This window comes from Dipodomys ordii, unplaced genomic scaffold (genome assembly GCF_000151885.1).
Source record: "Dipodomys ordii isolate 6190 unplaced genomic scaffold, Dord_2.0 Scaffold4, whole genome shotgun sequence".
NCBI lineage: Eukaryota > Metazoa > Chordata > Mammalia > Rodentia > Heteromyidae > Dipodomys > Dipodomys ordii.
The window spans coordinates 7470896-7491359 of record NW_012267220.1 but is presented as its reverse complement, the minus strand read 5'-3'; the positions used below and the strand labels follow the sequence as shown (position 1 = coordinate 7491359).

General features: G+C 40.0%; 1 protein-coding gene across 1 annotated transcript in view; it reads right to left on the bottom strand.

Annotated features, from left to right (window-relative positions):
- The window catches only part of Galntl6 (polypeptide N-acetylgalactosaminyltransferase-like 6), an 823803-nt gene that overhangs the window by 113550 nt on the left and 689789 nt on the right, over positions 1–20464 (bottom strand). The window lies entirely within an intron of this gene.

Here is a 20464-nt window from a genome sequence, read left to right as displayed (position 1 = left end):
CTGGCTGGAATGGATTACATATTCTGTTCCCACTTTTTCTGGTACTTTATTTTTTTATTGTAAAAATGCTGTCCAGAGGGATTACAGTTACATGAGCAAGGTAATGAGTACATTTCCTATTAAGCATTGTTGCCTCCTCCTTTGTTTTCTCCTTACCATCCCTTCCCTCCCACCTCCATCACTACACCCCGCCCTCCAAGTTGTGAAGTTCATTTTCAACATAGTGTTTTGTACATCTCATTGTTACAACAGGTCAACCTGTATCCTTAAGCAAAAGTCAGTGTTACTTATGTGCAGTAGGAAGACTGGGGCTTCAGATTGTCCTCCTTCCTCTGGGAAAGAGCACTGACCCTGCTGGAATGGCATAGGATCACTCTCATAGGAATAGGAGGTCTGAGCTCACACCTGTGACCTTGGATCCCCTCCAAAAGTGTGAGTTTCACAGCCTTTCCGCCCTAGCTATGACCTTTGTATATAAGCTTCTATCTGTAGTGTTCCCTCATGATGAACCTACCACCAGAAGCAGCCTGCATAGAACAGCTGGCCAGAGCCCAACCTCTCTGGACAGACTGCTGCTACTCAATGGGACTCTACCTACCGGACACGTGCTACCATATTGCTGGGCTCTTGACTCCATTCCTCGTCCAGCTACACAGTTTCTCTCTTTCATCATCCATTCTCTTAAGGTTCAAAATCTGATTGTTCTCAACAACTGGATCTCCAGTGCACTATGGGAGTTAGGAAGTGGAAGAGGAGGAGGCAGAACTCAGGATAGGATTCTTACCCTTAGCTTTTAGAGTCTCTATCCCATCTTGAGATTTCACAACATTGGGTTTGTATTTCCATACCATGAGAATAAACGCTGGCAAATGTCCACTGGATTGAGTTCTTCTTCATAGTAAAGTTCATAAATCATAATAAAGCACAGATTTACTGAGATACAATACCCTTGTAATCAATTCTGGTGCAAATATTGGTCCTAACAGTCCACTTCAAACTGCAGCATGAAGAAGAGTGTTGACTGAGGTAATATTTATAGAGGGGAAATACACTCAGTGCTGCTTGTTATTGTGAGTGAGCAAACCCCATGAAAGTAGTTTCCAACTACTCAGGATTGATCAGCGAATTATCCTTCATCATTTATATTTCTCTGGGGCTGCCATTAACCCAGTAATTTTCTGCCTGGAATTGTCATTATCATAGGAAGGCGATTCAAAACAGGAAGAAAAAGTTAAATTTCATGTGTATATGTTGTTTAGGGGTAAAACTAGCCCAAGTTGAAACTTAGATTTGACTCCCCTTATTTCTTTGAATTATTGATGGATTTACTACTTAATATACATTTATTGGGGAGTTTCTTTAACAGAAAATATGCTCTGAGATTGGCTTACTTATTTCCCCTTTTCCACTTATAAACCTTTACTTTGGCATTTGTCCCTTGACTTTTCTCTCATTTTTATATGTATCTTTCACTTTGGTAATTTTGGGTGGAATAATACAAAAAAAGACTATATTTTATTCAACTCACAAATGACCTATGGCAAAACAACTTTGCTGATTGATGATCTGATTAATATCTGAGGCACCGAATTCAGCGTCACTGGGATATGAAAATGATAAAAATCAGACCCACAAACATTTTCATGTTTAAAGAATATGGGAATAATTCTTTACAATGAATTATGAGCAAACCAAAATTGTAGAGACAAGAAGCTCAAATCTATGCACCTCATAATTCTTCATCAAGCCTGTGGCTTTGTAATCATTTTATGTATTGCTTTAGGCTCATAGATGGAGAGAGCTATTAGGACTTTATTTTCTTTTTTTTAAAAAAATGAAAGTCAACATATAATTGGTTGGGGCTTTTCTCCTGTGCTTTGATGGTTGGTAAAAGTCTTTTTCACAAGGGTAGCTTTCCCTAAGTAATCAAGGCACGTGATTTGATAATTGATGGACAGGAAGTGCATTAATGAATTATTGAAGCACTTGGCTCAGGTATGTGTCTCCCAGGGCCAGAATACAGAATTACAGCTTAGCAATTAGACCGTCAATGTTCCTTACCCAGTTGACCATAATTAAAATAATTTTATTCTTGGCTTGATACTGGGAATTAAAACTCATACCTCAGTCACCTGGTAAAAGGTTTTCGAGGCTAATGGTTTGAGACAAGAGGGTTTTAAAATGCCAACCTGTGCTCATCTTCTAAATATAGTACCCCTCAATCATTCATGTCTGATTAAAGTTGTATTTGACTAATTGATAATGACTTTTCAATTAGGTAAGAGCATATTTTATTTAGAAATTACATCTATTTACATTGATTTTTTTTCTCCTCTTCAGGATATGTGGGTCCATATCCAATTTGAGCTAAGTGCCACAGCTCCCAGGAAGCATTGTAAGGATAACTGACAGTCAGTTCCCAAACACAGGCTGATGAAATCAATCATGGTTTGGAGAAAGACTTCACATCTAATACTATTTTGAAGGAATCTGTAGGAAATTTCCTAGCCCAATAAAGACATTCATGAAGAGTTATCTAAGCATGAATAAATGGTGCTCTTTTCTGGCCATTTTAGTCTCAGGAGTTTAATCAGGAGGAAAACGTATGATAATTATACTCATTTTTACCAATTTCTCTTTTATGCCATTGACCACAGAAGTTAAGGAAGGACCGTGCTAAGTGGAGTGGACGTAAATGAATACCTATGGGAGCCTTCTGCTGTTCTGGCTGGGGTAGGGGGGACAGGACAGAAAGCCTCTCCAGTTTTTTGGGGGTGTTGGGAGAGAGGAAACAGCTATTTTTTTTGTCATTGGCTTTACCAAGCATCAGAGATGTCCTCCCTATCCTTGAAGAAACAGAGGTCCCGAGACTTCATGGTCAGGTAGAAGGTGATGCCCTCTTTTCCCAGAAGAAAGTTGGATACGTTTGTAAGCTTAATTGGCCCATGCAGAGGGAAAAGGGGTTGTTGGTGGAAATTCTAGGCTTCCTTAAGAAATGAGGTGACTTCTCCATGAACATATTCATGGAGACAAGTCAATGTGGAAGAGCCATGATCAGTCCTGGTTATAATTTTATCAGTATTTACAACACATTCATGTCATGACAATCAAAGTGCATTCAGTTTACTTCTCCTCTAATGATTCTGAAAAGAGTAAGCCAGACACCAGAGTTGTTTTGCTCAGAAGATAGGATAAGATCATCCTACTCGAAAATCTCCTGTGGTTTTATTTAAAGAAAAGCATACCCTATATGGACTCCATACTCTACATTGTATTTTTTAATTTTTGACAATAACTCCCCACAGAGCCACGAATCCATTCAAGGCAAATCAATTGTCTGTCTGTAGCTGCTGTTGTTTGTTTGATTGTGTTTAAAGGCAGGATTCCAAAGGATAGCCCAGGGTGGACTCAAATCTTTGAGATTACAGGTGTGGACCACCATGCCCGTGAAAGGTTTTCATCTTGGTCTGGACTTCACTCTCTGGCTCTGCTTATGTTTTTGTTTGTGTCTCAGATGGCTTCATCTTTCAAAATCTCCCAGTGCTTCAAGGACTAAAGAAAGTACAAACTCCTGCCCCCAGCTGGATTTTTCTGCTTGATAAAAAAGTAGATACTATCATGGATCATTATTTTTTCCTCCTAACTTTTCAGAATTGTTATTATTAAGTAGCTGTACAAAAGCAGTTACACGTCTATATGTGAGTTTATGAGTCCAATACTTCTTGATTCCTTCTTGACCCTACGCACCAGTTACATAGTTCATTTTTTACATAGTCACAAATTATTATTTTGTGAGCAGGCAGGGCTCATCTCTCTTGCTCATTTTGCTTGGAATGTCATCACCAAGAGAAAAGCTCTTATGACATATAGAGAGATGAAAATGCAGCCTAGTTTATTTCCTGATCAGTGTGAGCTTGGTAAACAGCAGGAATCCGCTTTACTTCTCTCCTATCATTGCTTTCAAACACTTTTTATCAGCTTATCTTTCTCTGTTCCTGGGTGACATCTTGAGCAGATCCCAGATCTCAGTCACAGAAAAATTCACCCAGAAGAACAGTTACTTTTTTGGAAATTGCAAAATATTAAAAAAAACCTTATTTCTATTATAACTTTCCCCCTCTGCCATTCTCAAGACAGATCTCACTTGTGAGAAGAACTGGCACACTCAAGGAAAAAGCTGTGATAAAGATGGAGAGTTTCATCTTCCCTTTTCTTCTTTTCTCAGGTAGGGGTAGATATTTGTAACTTAATTCATATTTTTATCCTCCTAAATGATTAAACAAAGGGATTTCAATTCAGCTTCTCAGTTTGTGTGTATAACGTATCGTGATTGATTCATCATTCTCCCCAACTCTTCCAACCCCACCCAGCCCCTCAGTTTTCCCAGTTCTATTTTTATGTGTACCTGCGTTGAATATTATGACCGTATTCACCCACATTTTTTTCCTTGCTCCTTCCTTTCTCCTCTCTCAGTTCCCCTCCCTCTGTCTTTCCCCCTCCCTTCCTTCCTTCCTTCCTTCCTTCCTTCCCTCCTTCCTTCCTTCCTTCCTTCCTTCCTTCCTTCCTTCCTTCCTTCCTTCCTTCCTTCCTTCCTCTTTCCTTCCTGGGGCTTGTATCCAGGGCCTCACTTTTGCTAAGCAAGCCCTGTACTTTGCACCTCACCTCCAGCTGATCTTGGCTTTACATTTCTTTCTATGTCCTCTTCCTGGGTTGGAGAAGTGGGGATTCGAGGAAAGGTACCAATGCCATTTTGTTCGTTAGTAGCTTTCTCTGGATTGTTGGCTTCCTCCTCAGGAGAAGTGCCATGGGAGGAAAGCCTGATTCTCTCTTAGGAATTTGCTGGGCCCCCACTTTACAATGATTGATGACTTTTCTGGTTGGCTGACTTTCTGTTGCTTTTCCTCCTGCCTAGCAGAACAGTCTTTCCTTAGCAGGCAGTTAGGTATGGAAAGGTCCTTAAAAATATTACAAGCGTGGGTCTCTTGTCATGTGACCCATGGAAACCCACCTGTTACTGTCCAGTGAAATAGTGCTTATGGTAAACCGCAGAGGCTCCTCCCTCTGATTCCTGTTATTACCTCATTTTAATAGCCAACTCCACCCATACTGTGCCTTCAGACATCTCCACATGGGAGCCAGATACCTCCTATACTCATGATTGCCTTCTACTCTTGGGTCCTATAGATGCCTAGATCTTTTCACTCTTCCATCCAGAGGCAAACCTGGGTGATTTCTGTAACCTTAAAGGCTAAACAGACAATGAGGATGCTGCCTCTCCTGTGAGCCCTCTCCTTAATCCTATCTGGAATCTTCACACTAAATAACAGGGCAGGCAGGCAGCTTCGTCTTCTCTCTTGTGGATGGTCAGCATCTCTCTTTAGAGGAAGAAGGTTATGTTAGGCATTGAGTCCAATTTTGAGGCTGTCACTGCAATCTCAAAATATTAAAGATGATCCGAATGTGAAAGGGGTTACGTGTTCTTTAGAATTTGATTCTGCCGGGTGAGATTCAAATTCTAGTCAGGGTTAGCAGCTTTCTCCCACAGAGAGAATGATGACCTAGAGTCACACTAGTGACAAGGGCCTGGGCAAAGCAGGCATTGCTAATTCTACGGGGGCTCCAGTGCAGGCAAGGGGTGCCCACAAAGGCAAAGAGACAGAGAAGAGCCAGGAGATTGATGGTACTTCATTATTGTAAATGTGGTTACAGAGGCAGACTTCATTACTCCACTTGCTAGAGCTTACTATCTTGACCACAGTTGGAGAGGAGAAAAGATACCTTTTCAAAGCTAGGTATTGGTGGACAGTAATGCAAGTTACCTCAGGAGGCTGAGATATAGAGGATCATGGTTTGAAACCAGCTGAGATAGAAAAGTCTATGCAATTTCATCTTCCCAATAACCAGCAAAAGCCTGGGCTGGCGGCATGGCTCTAGCGGGACAGTACCAGTTGAACAAGTATGGAATCCTGAGTTCAAACATCAGTGCTACCAAAAGACAAAACAAACAAACAAACAACAAAAAAGGATGCCTTCTCTAGTGTCTCTTCAGAGTAAGGGCTTTTGGTATCTATTGAGAGGAGTGTCTTTCCAATGACCAACGTTTCCATTTCTCCCTTAAATTATGGATTTCTTTCCATCAACACACTCTTTCCAGGATTATTCAGAAGAGAAAATATTGGGCACTTACAAATGTGAGTTATGGAAAACTCACATAAAAGGTACTCTCTACATCCAGATTAGAGTCTGGTGGTGTGCTCACAGTTATTCTTGTACTAACCCAGAAGAGCTCTACACACACACACACTCTCTCTCTCTCTACATCCAGATTAGAGTCTGGTGGTGTGCTCACAGTTATTCTTGTACTAACCCAGAAGAGCTCTACACACACACACACACACACACACACACACACACAGTGGTTTGCAGAATGGCCAATCCCAGTTCCCGTTCCCTGGCTGGAGTGATTGATTGGGGCAGGAAAGGCTATGTTCAGTCTGGCTATATGAAGTCTTTGCAGGTTTTCTTGGTGCTGTGGGAAGTGCTATTCCTTCTGTCTCCCTGACCAGGTGGAGATCAAACACATGTGAAAACAATTCTCTCTTTTGTGGATAGATGAACCAAGGCAAAAGCAGCAAAGAGAGAACTTAGTTTAGACCCATTCCTTTCAGAAGTTAGGCCCTTTCTGCTATTAAATTATATACACTCATTAGGTGGACAGCCAAGGCCATCTAATCAGGGTATGAAGAAGCCACCGGCTGCTCAGGGCGGAGTCCCAGGCCGGGCTCTACTCTGCAAATGCAAAGGCTTTGGAGAGAAAACCTTGCACCATCAAGCCATGCTGCAGCTTAGAATGAAAATAGTAGTGATTTCAGTTTTATCACAGACGCAGCTCATTAAATCAAGGTTTGTTCCTGGTAGAGAGGATAACAAGTGTTAAACCCAGAAGATCATTAGAGGCCCTGAAAGCATTAAGATGGCCCAATTCGAAACATCTTTTGCATGGAGTAATACAGGGAATGCAAATGGATGGCACTGTGGAACAAGTCTATTTCTGTTTTAAATCCCCGTTCAGCCATGTTGAGGCTCGGGGAGTGAGTAATCAACTTCCTGCAATCACCATACGGATTTTTTTTTTTTTAGCATTATTGACTTTGTATTATAGAGAAATAACTGTGTGTTTTGAGAGTGGAATCAGACAGATCTACACACGAATCTCTGCCCCCTAGTGTTTCATCTAAAAGCCCAAGGTCTAAAGATATAACTTCCCCAAGATTACAAATTAGTCAGTGGTCAAACGGGCTCCTAGTCTGAAGACTCCCTTTACCCCTGGGGGAGGTACAAAGTGGAGGCTGTCCTAAGCTAGCCCTGGCTGCTTAATGAAGCAACATAGGGCTGGAGACCTATAAATAGAAATATATCTTCCATGGTTCTGGAGGCTGGAGGTCGGAGGTCAATATGTATTTGTTTTTGTACCCTCTCATGGCAGAGACAGAGGTCTTGCTCTGGGAATTTGTTGGTTAGTAAATAATTCAAAGCAAAGTCACTCTGAATCGGCTGGAAACAGATTCAGTCCTGTTTTTTTTTTTTTTGTCAGTTGCCAACCCTGTACTTTCTCTTTTCCCTGGGAAAGCAATCTCTGTTTTTCCTTGCCTTTCTTTCCCATTGCCTCCTTCCCTCATTACTGTACAATTACTGCAGCCTCTAAGATTGACAACAGGTGTCCATTATGTAAGTGCTATACAGGATTTTAGATCCCAAGTCAAGATTTCTGCTCACATCTTCTTTATGCACCAACAGTTACTCTAAACTACCTTGAGAATTTCCATGGTCTCTTTCTCCGTGTTTGGGTCCTAAATAACGGTGACATTGTGCCCTTTTCAGAGGGATTTTTTGTCAATCATCGACTTACCTATAAATATCTATCATGTGGTTTGGTGGTTTTGTAGTCAAAACTTATTTCATAGTTCTTTTACCCAGGATACTTTGGGAACGCAGTGTTATTTACAGTGCATTACAAGTCTTTTGATCTTTTGTCAACGCTGGTTCTCAAAATGATTAGCCTTTATTTCCAGCAGGTGGCAGTATAACACTAACAAAAGGTTGAGCAAACTGCTGTTTGGAATATTTTAGGCTCTTTTCTTGAAAAAGCAATAGAAGTCCCATTCGGGGTTAGATTTCTACAATTATTCTAAATTAAAAAAGAGAACAAGCTTTTTTCTAGGGGTTTCATAGGTATATTGTGTTTTTGCTTCCAGTTATGATCATGTTTTCTCAAGTAAGAAAGTTTAGCTCTGGTTGTATTCCAAATGTGTTTATCTCTGACATGTTGAAAACATAAAAACACAAGAAAGCCTTTAGAAAAAAATTCCCTTGAGTATTTTGGCATATGCATTAACTTTAATGAAGTTTTAGTTCCTATCTGTAATTCACTCTATCATGTTAGTTAAGATGAAATTACTTGGGTTACTAAGAGACGTCAGGTGAGAACACGGCATTCCTGTGGAGTTTACTTGCTGTGTGTATGCTCCAGATACATGTCTAATTACAGAGCACTGTCTTCCAAAGGGTTATTTCAGTCTTCCAGAATTACAGCTTATTTCTGAATTCAGCAGAATTTTGCAGGCACAATTATATTTCTTTAATTTAGAGTCTTAGAGTTTTAGTTGTCCGTAACTTCTAGGGAATGTCTTACATAAAACTGGTAGAAAATATTAACCAGACCAAGATGTCTGATCAGATTAACATGTCTAAGATGCCAACAAGCAGTTCCCAAGAAGTGTCTGTTAAATGTTTTAGATACAGAAGTAAAGATCAGAAGTAAATTATCAAGTCAGAAATTTGCTTAAAGGATATCTCTATTATTTTTAACTCTCTGAATAGTTGATGGGTGGCAAAATACTCAATTACAATGAGTGAATAGCTACGAGTTATGTTATTCCAATACACTTGTGTGTAAAAATGTATTTGGACTCCTTGGGCATATTTTCTCCTTCTAGACACAAGAAGAATCTTAGCACTGAGGATCCTGGTCCCAGCACTCCATTTATTTATTCATTCATTCATTTTTTTATTCATTCATTTATTGTGTACAGAGGGGTTACACTTATATAGTAAGGAAGTGAGTACAGTTCTTGTTGAACACTGTTACCCGCTCCCTCATTTTCTACTATCTCTTGCTCCTGACTCCCCTCCCCCAACTGTAAAGTTCCTTTCCAACACACATAGTGTCTTGTGAGTGTCATGGTTGCATTAGTTCACCTTTGTTGTTTGTCTCACCATTTTTGTCATCCCCTTCCCCTCTGCAAATCAGATAAACTTATATGCAAGACGAAGGGCACTGAAATAAAAAACAGTAACAGCAGGGGATAAACCAAAGGGAAAAAAAGAAAGAAAAAAGAAAGAACTGGAAACAGTACATTAAACAAACCAACCAAAAAAACCCCTTGTTTCCATATCTTGGAGTTCATTTTAATTAGCATCATTTTATATGGTCATATATACAGAGCTATTGAGCTATTGCCCAGCACTCCATTTATCTGCTAGTAACTAGTTTAGCTTCTTTCTCCTATGTGTTCTCTGCTGATATTCTTATGGATCTGAGTCCTGATGTTTTTCTATTGCAACATCTCTTTACTGCTACTCAGATTGCATTTTTTAATAGATGGTAAATATCTTTCCTTCCTCTTGTCTTAAAATTCTCTCTCTCTCTCTCTTAGCTTCTGTGTTATGTACATAGGAAAGGAAGACGATGTGAGGAGTATTTGTAACCAAATACTATAAACATGCTCATAAATAGTTGATCACTGATTTGTTTCAGGAAGTAACAAAGAAGTTGGTATGTATTTAGCACAAATGCAGGTTTTGTTTTTGTCCTGAGTATTTATGGTTGATGGAGTCAGTGCTGGTGAATGGATGTAGAATTTGTCGACACCAGAGGACCAACTATGAAAATACAGAGTTGCAATCTAGACCTTGGCTTCTTAGAAATACATTCTCCATACACTACTCGTTCAAATTCATTCAACTCAAGAATCAAATTCCATGTCAGGATTATTTCCATTTCCAAACTTCTGGGCTCACATCTCTCCCATTCTCTTCACCCAACACTGCATGTCAATACTGGGAGAGTCGCCATGCTCTAAGTAATCTAGAGATGTTGTAGAGAATATGTGATGATCTACCCAGTCTGTGCAAATACCCTTGGTACTGTCTACTGTCCAGTGACTTTAGAGTGTGGTGATCCCCTTCCCACAATGTAAAGTCCTTGGGGTCAAAAAAAAAAAGATAAAGCAGTGCTTATTGGAAACCTTATGCTTTTTGCAAAGCGAGGTCTGTAAAAAATGGCCTTGTTCCCTGTGTGGACAGTGGTAGAGCCTACTTTCTTGGGCTGGCAATTATTTTTGTTTTCTTCTTTGATGTTCTTTCAGGGGCTTTCCTTCTGTGATTGAAATTTATGCTCTTAGGGCTGAGTGTTGACCCATGGATGGCTGTTTTCGTGAGGAGGATGGACATGTGGGTTTGCAGGCTAGGCACGGGAAGAACAAGTGTGAGGGAGCAGGAAGGGCTGAGGGCTGGTGCATAGCTCCACTGCCACGGGCAGCTGCATAGTTCTCAGGAGGGTTTCTACATACAAACCCAACCAGCTCTGTTGTTACCAAGGTATATTTATCAAGGCAGGAGGCTAAAACAAAATTCACTAGTTTGCTAGTTTGATTTATAACTTCTAAATATGTGGACATGTACCACCTGGGCCTTCGTTTATTCTCTTGCTCTAGGCCTTGAATATGTTTGCATCAAGCCTACTGCTGGCTCAGGAAACAATATGCTGGGGTCCAGTGGAGTTCAGTGATAGAATTTTTTTTTAAAGAAAGCTTGACTTATGCCCACTTAGATGATCACTGTAGTTTTGCAGCTCACTCCATATGCTAGGATTCTTTTCCATGAGATGATGTCTCTTATCACATGTGAAATTTAATTACACACGGCCCGTGCTTGCCGTGTGAACATTCAGTGCTTAGGGCAACGTGCATCAAAGGAAAACAAAATACTTAACAAGCCCGTATTGTTTACTAACTTTTCAATTTGTAGAAGTGGTGAGGGACAGGTTGTGGGGAAGGAAAGGGAAATATTATCAGGTGTGATTTTGACACCGGGGAGGTGCAGAAACTCAACTTTTCTTCATTGCTTATAGCAATCTTTTGGGCAGTTTACAGGACATCCACACCTATTTGTTTTCTGGCTTGGGACAGAGCTTCTTTTTCTGTCATTGATGGAGTTACCTTCCCCTTCACTTTGTGCAGTCTCCTGACTACCTTAGGAGGCCATGGATAGGTTCGTGAATTAATCTTTATAGTCTGAAAGACTGTAGCTTCATGAATCTCCTACCCCGGTTCACCCTTGTTTTCCTATTGGAGATAAGTATCTCTATAAGAGTCACGTGGGCAGAGTCTTTGTCTTCCATTCTAGTTTCTTCCCGTGGGAGAACAAGACACCATGCACCAGAAAGTCAGAAAAGCACCAAGTCGCAGATGTCCACAACTGAAGAAACTTAAGAGCCTAACAAAATGCTCAAGGTCATTTAGGGATCAGAAGTTCCACCTGATAGAGGCCTTTCCTGTTTACAGTCAGCGGGAAGCCTTGCATCCTGGCAGCTCTGCCTTTCGCTCAGGTTATGTGGTGTCACCTTCTCTCCAGGGTTCATTGTGACAAATTTAACTGGTACTTCAGGACACAAAAACATGTCTTCCTATAGAAACATATTTCTAGATGCATTGACTCTAATATGTATTAGACTCCCTCCATTAACAAAAGGAAAGAAGAAAGGAGGAAGGGAGGAGGGAAGGAAGGATAAGAAGGAAGGAAGGAATTGTTATCTCTGCCACGTGGCATCATTGCCACTGGTTATTTCCTTAGATGGCACAATAGATCTCATCAAACAGTGTCTTCATGGAGAAAACCTCAATTAAGCCTCATACCTCTGGAACCAAATAAATAATCCAAACAGCAAAGAATAATATCACAGAGAGACTTATCAAAGAATATAACCTGTATATAACTCATCTTTATTTGCATTAAAAGGAGTATGGGCATTACTATGTTATTATTTAATTTTATTTTTGTCCCAATTTTGTTAGAGAATTAAGATTTGGAATTGCTTCTTTGGGGAATTTCTTGTCTTTCTTTGGCCATGGGTATCACTCTGTTCTAAAGCACAATGTCATGTGCTGTCCCACTAAGCCTAAGTAAACTCCATCTAACTCAGAATATATCAGCATAGAATTAGAGACAGGTTTTGTATCCTTCTGACTCCAATTATACGTCAGAACCTTCTTTCTTTAGAAAGAATAATTGGAACCAATTGGCAAGGTAGAGCATAGAAGTGTCTGTGTCTTTCCTTAGCAAGGGTTGGCATCCTTGGTAAAGATGTTTGTTAAAAATCAACTTGATAGTGATTTATAATGTAAATGACTCCTGAAAGGTCTTCCTTCCTTCTTTCCTTCCACATACATAACAGTCCTTTGCTAATCTTCTCCATTATACCTTTTCTTTACTTTCTACCACTCCCTTATAAGACTCTATGCTCTTATAGCCTGGCCCATGAGTATCACATGGCCTGTTCTATGCTCAGTCTGGCCACAGTATTTTTTTTATTAGCACATGTCCTTTGTTGAACACTCATTATCTCTTCTCCAAATACATACATCCTTCTCTGGCTTCTGTCTTCCCATCCAATAAATATTGATTGTCTACCAGGTATGAACACAAGGTGTTAGTGATGTAGCACTGAATAAAATGAATAAAACAATCCCTCTACTCTTATGGAGTTTCCATTTTAGTATCCTGTTTAGCAATGATTAGGGAAAACAAAAGAAGAGCAATTAAATTGAGAAGGGAAATAAAAGATAGCAAGTGTGGGGCAGAAATATTATCAATGAAGCCTTCAGTGAGAAAAGTAAGGCTGAAAACACCCAGGACGGAGATATAGACTTCTGCCTGCTGACACAGAAGATGAATTTTTATAGAATGCCAGGGGATTCTGCTAAATTGTTCCATGCTCTGGTATGATGCTATCATTAGAAGAGTAAAGGTTGATGAGCTGGGACTGGGCTTTGGGCTGGGATGAGGTTTTCTGGGATTTGCAGGAGTTAGGTAATTGTAGATAAGACTTACATAAAGAAGGCTGGGAAACCAGAAACTGAAGATCTAAACACAGAATAATTAGAATAAAGAACACACAAGACAGTCTGTATAAGAAAGCTAGGTACATATGACCATATAACCTGATGCTAAGCAAAAGGAAGCTCAAGATAGGGACACAAGAGATTTTAATCTTTCTTGTTGTTATAATCTACTATGTGATTTTGTTTGTTTGTTTCTTTGTATGTTCTTCCCCCATGGTACAACCCCTGTTGTCACTGTATTGGATTCCAGTGCCCTGCATCTTGTATATACATTTTTCTAATTTGGGGAGGGGAAAGGAAATAACAAAATGCTGAAACAAGGATACAGGTTGACCCATTGTAACAATGAGATGTACAAGAAGAAGGCATGTATGGAGTCAAGTTATATCCCGTGAGTGGAGAAGGAACAGGTAAATAGTCCTTAGGTATTAGAGAGACAGCTAGACTCAAGATAACAGCTTGGGAAGCAGAACAAAGTAGGTAATGATGGAATGAACAGGTAAGAAAAACAGTAATCAATTGAAATCGGAGTATGTGAAGCCCATGATTCTTCAGTACACAGGGGGCCACTGTGAGGTCCTATGTAGCACAGTTTTATTGGTTACTGTTGCAAGGTACTGGAGATCAGGAGGTGATTATCTACTTTTTCCCAGGATGTTTCTGATAAGGAAACCAAGCTAACCTGATCACATGAGATGTTACCAAATAAAGATTGGGGATGAAGAGTCCTATTAAGGTTTGGGTAGAGAAGAGCAGGAGTTCTACAAAGCCCATGCTCCTGAGTGAGTGATGTAGATGGGTGGAGTCTTCAGCGTGGAAGAACGGAGCCTTTCAAAATAGCATAACACATCAGACCTCTTATTAAAGTGGTGGCACAACAAAAGAGGTTGAAAAGCCAGAAAGAGGATTTTTGTTTTTAACCTGAGGCTTGAACTTTGCATCTTGGCTCTGTCCCTGAGCTCTTTTGCTCAAGGCTAGCACTTTACCACTTGAGCCACAGTGCCACTTTGGGCCTTTTCTGTTGGAGATAAGAGTCTCATGGACTTTCCTGCTCTGGCTGGCTGAAAACTGTGATCCTCAGACCTTGCCCTCCTCAGTAGCTAGGATTACAGGCCTGAGCCACTGGTGCCCAGCCAGAAAGAGGAATTCTTAAGGCCTATCATTTTCCCAAGAACCTAGAGATTTAAAGAGATCTCAAGAAACACAAAGGGATCAGGGAAATACCCAGAAATAATAGCCAGGATTTGCTAATTTGGTACTCCTATGTTAAAGGAAGGAGAAGATCATTGGGATGATACCTTCTGGATGAGGGCGGAAATGAATAGGTATTTCTGGTGAGCAGATCCTTACCAGGGAAAAAAAAGAGAGCCTGTCGGGCCCCTTTGTGAGTCTTGATTGGCAGATGAGATTTCTGTGGCAGCTGAGACCAAGGGCAGGCAGAGCCCAGAGAAAGGGAGATGTCTTCTTATTAGTGGGTTGGGTAATTACCACATCTCTGCCTCTGTGACATTTTATTTTGCATTAAATATAAATCTTCATGGGCTCTCATTCTGGGATTCGGAGGAGGCTGATCTCGTTCAATATTTTGATTAGTTTTTCTCCCACGCTGAAGCCATTTGTTCCCCTTCACCCTCTCCTTCTTGTAGATGAGGACACTATGTAGTAGTGTGGCAGTATTTTTTCCCTAAACATTTTGTCCTTTTGTGGTTGTCAAATATTGACCTAGATCTTGTTATAAAGAGTCCCGGAGCTGGCATTGTTGACATTTTCCTTCATTAGTAAGTAATGGAAGGCTGACATTTCCAACCCATCAGCTCTAGTTTGGTTTAATGATAGGAACACAGTTTGGGGATGAGGCAATCTGTTTCCTTTTCTGCTTTTATTATCATGGACTTGCCATGAAACATTAATTGACAAAATGCTTCCTTTAACGGGTGCCTACGTTTTTCTTCAAAGGGAAGGAAAATTATTGATTAACCTTAGGCTTTAAAGTCTGAAAGAACGAAAGATGCCATTGATTTGAGTCCTATGGGATTATTGATTTCAGCAGAGATGGAGTGAGTGAATGGAGATATTAATTTGAGTTCCGATTTTTGCCTCTGATTATTTCTGGTAGTTACTTAATCTTTTTGATTCTTTTTATTTGTCAAAGTAGAAAAACCAAACTATCTACTTTACTGACTGCCAAAAGATGATTGCAAGTTAGATAATATAGTGAAGTCTTTCATATACCGTGTAGAGCTAGACAAAGATTCATTTCCACGACATCCTTAATATGACAGGCTTAATCAAGTCAGTTATTTGATCCGATTAATGGAGGGTTTTCTGGACTAATGGGAAGGTAGGATCTGTGGTTGAAGTTGGGAAGAGCCAAGTTCTAGTTCATTGCTCTTGATGAAATTGATGAACGTTAGTTCTGATGTAATTTCCCCAAAAGCTCAGGACTAAAATTTCAAAATGGCAATGATAGAGATTTTTTTTTTTGGTTGGAAGTTGAAATCCATGAGGCAAAAAGAATGACAGCCTTATGCATCATTTTGATTTTTTTTTGGATGAAAATGGGGCAAATTTTGGAAGCAATTGCTTAAAGATCAATGAAAAATTTGTGAGAAAATTGACTTGGTTTAGGAAGTCTCTTACACAACTCACCGATAGGCTTGATGCCATTCTAGGCATTAATTCAATAAGAAATTTGGTTAGATAATAAGCGCTAACTTTCACACCGTGACATCATTCTTTCTTTCTTTCCTTCCTTCCTTCCTTCTTTCTTTCTTTCTTTCTTCCTTTCTCTCTCTCTTTCTTTCTTTCTTTCTTTCTGGGCAGAGTCTCTCTATGTGCACAGGATGGGCTAGAACTTTCAATGTAGCCCAGATTGGCCTAAATGGCCCAATCTTCCCACCTCTGTCTCTCAAATACTGGGATTAGAGATGTGAGCTACTATGCCTCGCTGCTATAGAAAGTCAACAAGTTTTTCACTGTCTCCTTCAGAATACAGGAAGACACTGTAGGAAAAATTTGGAAGGCATTCTAACTTCTGTGCAATAGTGACACAAGTCTCTTTGACAGACAAATAGCATTCAGTCAGTTTTTAGCCAGTGTAAGGTGCACCCATTCTGGGCTGCAGAACTAGCTCACAAGAATTCCAGGTCTGACCCCCAGGCCTTCAGGAGTTCTGCAGCATTAGAAGTGCCAATAATTGGATTGACAGTAGGTCATGGTCATTGTTGCCTACACTCCGAGACACTTCTAAGTTAAGCTTTTTCCTAGTCAGGAAAAAGTCAAGTGAGGATGTAAAGCCCTGAGTTCAAGTCCCAGTATCGGTGGAAAGAAAAATAAAACAAGCAAGCAAGCAAGCAAACAAACAAACAAATAAACAAAAATCCTCTCAACCAATGCCTCAGACTTCAATAAAACAAATATGTTCCTGGAATGCATCCCATCTGATTCTCTTCAGTCCAATCCAATCCGATTTGTGACTGCCACACAATAAATGGAAACACAAATACTACTTTCTCTAAAAATCTATGAACAATTCTCCCCCCCCCCCAATCGGATATATTTATCAATGTAAGTTTTCTTTTCAGTGTTCAAAAATTATTCATGGGTTTTTCTTTTTTGTTTTTCTTCAGATTACTGAAGGTCTGGATTTCCAGTTCACAAAGCAGGAAAATTTTGAATTCTTTGGCTGGAATAATACACCATGATGTACAGTTTGCATCACACACTAGGATTAAAAATGCATTATGCTGAAATTGAGTGCTTGAGAAGTAATACATTCTTATGCACTATAATACTTTGATTAATTCAATTAAATCCAATTCATTAGCAACTACGTACTGATCAGCTTTGACTCCTTTTTACAGGATTTTCTGGTTAAAAAAGAAACCCACTACTATAATCAAGTCAGTCACTGAAAACTTAAATAATAGCAAAGTAAATGAGAGAATTCAGGCATTGTACTTTGGGACAATTTGATACACTTGCTACAGAAAGATGATTTTTGCATATGTATTTACTGAAATGTCTTGGGGTTTGCAATACATTTATTTATTCTTCTTTAGTTCCTTTCTTGCTTCTGAAAACCGAATAGCCTCTTGAAACATGAAAGACTATGAGAGAGGGACACCCAATTCATTCTGTGTATCTAGAGAAGCAAACTTTAGCCTAAAGCATGTCTGTTTAGGAGAACATTCAGGTGACTGGCATAGTAATAGAATTGCTGACACCCTGCTCAGAACACAGGCGTAACCATTCTTTTATTATTAGGAAGGCAAATGCAATTTTTAAGATCAAAGTGGACACCTCTGGAAGCTACATTTAACACAAAAGACTCAAGTGTCCACATTCCTCAGAATCAAGAGGACTTAAAGTGGAGAGACAGTAATATTCAATAGGCTCATGCAGTTTTTGACAGGACAGCAGCCACCTTAAGAAAAATGGGGTGACAGGAACAAGGGGTAATCTCATTCTGAAAGTGACCAATCCTGTCAGAACCCCAGTTAAGCCAGGTGCTTGCTGCTGAGATAGCTTCAGCCGAGGGTCTGCCTGACAAAAAAATTTCACTGTCACTGCAGCCTCTGAGAAGACTCACAAGGATGCCACTGGAGAGCTCTCTGGTAGTATTTTGATCCCACTGTTTGCGGGGGTGGAACTGAGCCCCATTCTGCTATTACAGTGGAAGCGAAGTAAAAGCCCATTACCATCAGCCACTATCCCAGTATTTGTAAAGCCATCATAGATGAATTCTAGCCCTTCACGGGTGATTACCTGCATTGGTCGCACGGGGGTGTGGACCTCCTATCAGCTGACAATGAATGAGCGTTGTTGTCCTGTGTTTAGGGTCCTATTGTATCCCCTCTCTCTCCCCTCCATACTTTTTGATTTTGTAAATACTAAAACAACATTTTGCTTTATTTTAAGCCTTCTTGTTCATGTCTTAACTTGATACATTAAAAATGTATATGTTTATGTTGTGCCTGTTTTGAAATACCTTCACGTTGTAGCTCGGCTAAAGAAGTGAATGACCATACTCATCGCCTCCTGTGCTTATTACCTCTCTCGCTTGAACCTCCTTTCTCAAGACTTTCTTTTCCTTATTTTTTTTTCTTTAAAGAAATGTATTTATTGTTCAGTAGTGACACAAACGGGTTTGAATTCCACCTGTCAGTTTGTGAGTACAAAGCATCTTGATCACTCTCCCCCCATCAGCCTTCTCCCCCATTTCTCCCAACTCCACCCATTCCCTCAGTTTACTTAGTTCCACTGTCGTGTCCATACCTTGAATACTATGCCCATGTTTACTTACCCTTCCTCTCTCCATGTGTTTATCCCCTTCCCTCAACCTCACACCCCTGTCCTACCACACATGTTCTACCTTTCTGGTATTCATTTTGTTAGACTACAGCTAGTTGTTCAAAGGACTTACACCTTTAGAATCCTCCTCTGTTAAGTATGGTATATAACTTAGTTATACCATATCTATAAAGTCAATATGTTTGTATATATTTGCATATATGCATACATTTGCATACTTATTGAGAATTTAGACTGAACTTTCACATGTGAGAGAAAATGTGTCCTTTGTCTCTCTGGACCTGACTTACTTCACTTAGCATGCGTTATCCCCAGATTCTTACATGATCGTCTCTGGGAAAGTCTGGGGATCAACTCAGTTGGGCCCCTTTAAATGTTTATTAGACACTCCTTGAGTTAGATCTGTAAAAACACCTTTTGAATATTCATGATATTTTGGTCGATGCCTTGGGGGAGTTAAAAGGCCCTTAGTCAGTTCTTTTCAAACACTTCTGAGGAATTTGAGCGTCAGAGGAGCTCTAGCTCTAGAAGCTCTGGCTGCTTGACAAGGGTGCTTCATTTTGCGAAGGCAATGGCTTCAACTGAAGACCTCTGAACGCCCCTTCGCCGCTCCCTGGAGTTCCCCTTTGTACAGACGGAGTTGGAGGAGACTTTTCGGAGGATTATTACATGTTTGTCAGAATTTAAATAAAGTGAAGGCATCACAGAAGTGCCTTTTGTATGCAGCTGCTTCTCTACTGCAAACTCCCATGGTTTGCATTTGATGATGAAAAGACAATATATTGATTTTAATGCAGCTTAAATGGGGTTCTTAACACAAACATTTGTCTGGTACTAATAAAAATATAGTCACTGGAAGTTGTACAGATTTTAATGAGGTCAAAAGGGGCCATATAGACCATCTCTGAGCTAGCTGTTGAACAACTTTTACTGTTACCATTAGTGATCATTCCGTAGAAATCAATCAGATATTGTAATTGTGTGTGTGTGTGTGTGTGTGTGTGTGTGTGTGTGTGTGTGTATGAATGCACTAGTATTGGAGCTTGAACTCAGGGCCTCTCACTTGGCTTTTTCACTGGAGGATTACACTCTACCATTTGAGTCATACTCCTAATTTTGTCTTTTTGCTGGTTAACTGGAGATGAGGCTCATGGATTTTTCTGTGTAGGCTGGCTTTAAATTGTGATTCTCAGATCTCAAGTCTCCTGAGTAGCTAGGATTATAGGCTTGAACAACTAGCATCTGGCATGGAAACTCCTCTTTCGTACTTAAATTAGGTGTAGGGTTATCATAAGATTATTTGCTTTGTATATGTTGATTAAATTTTCTACTTGTAAGTTATAGAAGCACTCAGATACACTGACTTTTATCTTGAGTAGATAAGTTCTAAAAGGAAGTATAGGCTTAAATTCAGTTTCATATTCTGTGACAATGGCTAGAAAAATAAAAATCAAGTAATTCCAGTAATCCCCTGGGCAAAAGTAGGAAGAACATAGAGAACTGAAGATGAGAACTTCTAAAAAGCCTGTGTGTGTAGGCCTTCTTCATGTATTCTCTGCAATGTAGGCATTTAGAAAATTATCTCTTTATTTTTTAAATCACCTTTAAGTTAGTTGTATAAGGAGGTGCCATATAAAAAAGTTGATGAATATAGTGAATCTTGACCAATGTCACCTCCCTTCATATGTATTTTCCTTCCTTCCTTCCCTCCCTCCCTCCCTCCCTCCCACCTTCCTCCCTCCCTCCCTCCCTCCTTCCTTCCTTCCTTCCTCCCTCCCTTCCTTCTGTCTTTCCAATTTTTTCTTTGTGTGTGTGTGTGAGTACTGGAACTCAGGGTTTAGCATTTTTGCTCAAGATTGGTGCTCTACCACAGTTCTACCTCTGGGCTTTTGGTGGTTAATTGGAGAAAAGAATCTCATGAACTATCCTGCCTACTCTGACTTTGAATCCTGATCCTCAGATCTCAGCCT